This window comes from Coturnix japonica, chromosome 24 (assembly GCF_054131305.1).
Source record: "Coturnix japonica strain WE chromosome 24, WE-NBRP24, whole genome shotgun sequence".
Lineage (NCBI taxonomy): Eukaryota > Metazoa > Chordata > Aves > Galliformes > Phasianidae > Coturnix > Coturnix japonica.
In genome coordinates, this window is record NC_140686.1 from 7,267,670 (window position 1) to 7,271,701 (window position 4,032).

Sequence of the window (4,032 nt, forward strand, 5' to 3'; positions counted from 1 at the left end):
ATGTATTTCATGAAATCTCTTCAAAAATGGGAAATGTGATGTGATGGAAGCACAAGTGGAGAATGCCTACTGGTGAGTGAAAGGAGAGGGAAGAGGAAGAACTCTGAAGATGATACCGATGTCCGAATATATGATGAAAGGCAGAGCATATTTGGACAATGAGGATGAGAAAAATCAAGTTCCTGTCCTAAAGCCCATGCTCTAAACAGAACCAGCACCACAGGACAAATGAACAATGATCTTCCTGGTGTTATGCACTAGTGCTCAATGTGGTAACAGGCACAAACTTTTACACCGGAATATCCATTTGAATGAGGGAAAGAGCATCTTGCATATGAGCGTAAAGGAGCAATGTGTGAGAATAAGCTGCCCATAGAGGTTTGTAATCTTCTTCTTGGGAGACAGGGAAAACCCACTTGGATGCTTTCCTGGTCAGGATGATTTAGGGAATGTGCTTTACGATGGAAGTTAGACTAGATGATGTCCACGTGTCCCTTCCAACCCCTACATTTCTGTGATTCTTTGATTCTACCTGCCAGTTAAAATGGCTCATAGATGTGTTCCTGAGTGCTTCATGGACTGCTCCTCTTATGTCCCTGTGCTCTGCTTTCTCCTCAGCATCTCTCCCACGTACAGCTTCTGCCCTGATCTATGTACCCCTATGACTAGTGCCCATCATGTCCAGTACCTGCCATGCTGGACTTCTGGCCTCACCATGTTGGTCAAAAGCTGCAAGGATGCAGTGCCTGAACTCCACTGTCATAACGGTGACCCCTCCTGTGATAGTGGTCCAGTCTGCCCACATCCACAGCTCCTTCATGCAGAAGACTCCTGTGAGATCCTCCAACTCTGCTGCTGTTGCAGCATCCTCAACAGTGATGGAGTCTCCTTCAGTTTTGGGTACAGTGAACTCTCCGGCACTGTCAGGTGCTACTGCAGCACATGGAAGCCTGATGTGCTAAAACCACTAATGAGGGTCTATTCCTGGTCCCCTAGGAATTGGTAAAGTATGCTGAACTGAGGACTGAGATCCTGGCCATGGATTTCAGAAAGACTGAGTGTCCAGTGCTCTCTTCTAAAAAAAGGGAAGTAAGGGCACACTGAAGACATTACTCTAACCTCATTTCCCTTTCTTCTACTATCTCATTTCTCATTCCTTTCTACTATCCTTGAAGACCTGAAGACCACAAAAGACTTCCTTGGGTTCTGCTGACTGCTCTCCCTCTGTAGAATGGTCAGATAGGTTTTCGGTGGGATCTCTGCAATAGATGATGGGAACAAATATCTGTCAGCTCCTGGTTACTGCCTGCACTGACATGGCTCTCTCAAAGTGAGATCATTTGTCTCTTCAGAGTCCTTACAGCTGTCTGCATCCCAACCTTCACCTCCACATGATCCACTTTTTTGGTAGCCTCGTGTAGCTAAGGAAGAAAGGGAATGTTTGTTGTCAGGGGATAAGGTGAGGACATGAAGGGGGACTACCATCCTCTGGAGAGACGGAGATGTGTGGATTTGATAGAAGGTGCACTCAGTGGAAAAGCAATGGGATGGATGGTTGCATTTAAGAGGAAGTGTCTTCTCTGGCTTCTCTGACAACATGTCCAGTGTCTACCATGACTCTCTTCTACTCACTTTTAACATCTGTTCTGTTTACAATCCGTTTTTCTCAGAGATCTCTTTTAGTTAGACCTACAATGAGTCTAGACTGACCTACTTTTGATTTTTGCACCCTCTTTGATGCAGTACTAAAGAAAATATCCTGTGACTGCCAGGCATATTTATCTTCTGAACAGAAAATGGAAAGGGAACAGTCAAGTCTTCAGGGAGCTGTAGTTGTTGAAGCTATTGCCATCAGACACAGTGTCATCACATCCCCCCTACTGGTCTCTCTAGGAATTCCCTTCTCTCCCAGTTACTGCTTTCACTGACAAACAGCCCTCTGAAAATAAAGGCAACATCAATGCACTCACAAAGGAACAGGCTCACATGGAATCAAAATCGCACGCACACTTCAGGTACATGTGTGCACTCATCACTCATGCTCAAGCACACGCTGCAGAGGCATGGGCTGAGGCAAAGGGGGCTGCCTGAGGAGACACTGGGGACCTTTCTGGCAGGGCAAAGCTGCAGTGCTCTGATGACAGCCTCACTACACTATATCAGGCTGACTTCACCTGCCTCCTCCAGACCTGATCACCACTAGAGCTGAGGCATCAGCCTCACTCATGTATTTCTGCCCTATAAATGTTTGAGCCTTTAATCAAAGCACTTCAAAGAAACTTTCTTTAGAGAATGGGCACATCATAAATCTGGAAATGAAAAGGTAGCAATGAAGGAAATAAAAAAACAGCCCATATAATGAGAAGAGATAGCTTACATTCAAGGTTAGTTAGTCAGAAAATTATGGTCCATATCAACCATACCTCTGGACCTGCAGCAATGAGGGACCAGTATAAAAGGCAGCCCACTTCCCAACTCTTCCAACCACTTCTCTTGCCTTCTCCTCACTAGGAACTAGGTAAATGTGAAGTCTTCTCTCCTCCTCTTGTCTCAACGAAATGTTATCAGATAGTTGAGTTCTGTGCTATGGGAGACCATGGAGGAGATGACATCTGCTCGGAGAATGCTTGGGACACAGCTTACATGGCTTTAGATGGATGCACTCAAAAAGAGTCTCTCATATCCAGAGAACTCTTTGTGGGACCCTGGCATAATGCAGAGATGTGACTTTCTTTCTCAGCCTTCTCCTCCATCCTTAGTAGTTGCCCTGGCTCCTTTGTGAGATGCTACCCAGGCTGTTCCTCACATGCCCTCGTGCTCTCTTTCCATCTATCCCTCTCTCCTAGGTGTAACACCAGCTCCAAGACATGTCCTGCTACACCCAGTGTGTGCCATGCCGACCCTGCGACACAACCCCTCTGGCCAGCAGCTGCAATGAGCCCTGTGTCCGGCAGTGCCAGAACTCCACCATTGTCATTGAGCTCTCCCCTGTGGTGGTGACCCTGCCCGGACCCATCCTCAGCTCCTTCCCACAGAACACTGTTGTAGCATCCTCCACCTCTGCTGCTGTTGGCAGCATCCTCAGTTCTGAGGGTGTTCCCATCACCTCAGGGGGCTTTGACCTCTCCAGCTTTGGCAGCCGCTACTGTGGCAGAAGATGCCTGCCCTGATAAAGGGACTGGCTGTGATCCTGGAGAAATTCTTCTTGAAACTGTGAACGTGATGCTGTATCAAGAAGGAATCTTTAAGACTGCTTTCAGAGACATTGACAGTCCTCAGCTATTCTGGGGAATGCTGGCAGGAAGGGCCAATCCTGGGCTTTTTGAAAACATGTCTCATGACTCTTCCAGTCCCTTCCACATTATTTTCTTCTTCCTTCTCCCCTCTGGCATCCCCCATTTTATTTCTTTCTCCATGCTGCTCTTGTGTGCTATGAAGCTCTGTAAAAAATCATTTCCTCTCTTAAAATTTGTTAAATATTTCTGCATCTCATTTGAGCTTTTGATGTTGTTTTCACATTAAACTGCCTCCAGAATTATCATGGGAGTATGGCTTGGCTCTTGATGTGTATTAGATGAGTATTATATTCACCCTTCTCCATCCCCAGGAGAACAGGAGGTTGTGACAGACCATAGAGGCTGTTGTCTTGGCACTGTCCCTTTCACCTGAAGAAGATAGTGATTCCACTAGATGCCTGTGGCAGAACAAGAGACTACTGGCCATTTCCTAGCTATGTTTCTGCCCACAACTACCTCCAAAACTCAAGTTAAGCGAGAACGCAACCTCACCTCCTGTTACAGAACAGAATCTATGGTGTCAAAGGCCATGAAAAGAGGCCACTTTGCTGGGTCATAGAAACAAGGCTCTTCTTGCTGTCACACGTGTTACACAGGGGTAGTAGGAGTGGATGGCAGAAGTTCTTTTTCCACCCTTCATCTCCAATGGGTTATGAGCCTCCTCAAAACCAACTGGTTCCTTTCAAAAAGGTTGGCACAAGCCTTGTGTGAGCTCAGACTTGCAATTGGATGAATT

At 46.5% G+C, this 4,032-nt stretch overlaps 1 pseudogene; it reads left to right on the forward strand.

Annotated features, from left to right (window-relative positions):
- LOC146757192 (feather keratin Cos1-1/Cos1-3/Cos2-1 pseudogene) lies at positions 1–3,310 on the forward strand (annotated as a pseudogene).
- Positions 3,311–4,032: the final 722 nt, after the last annotated feature.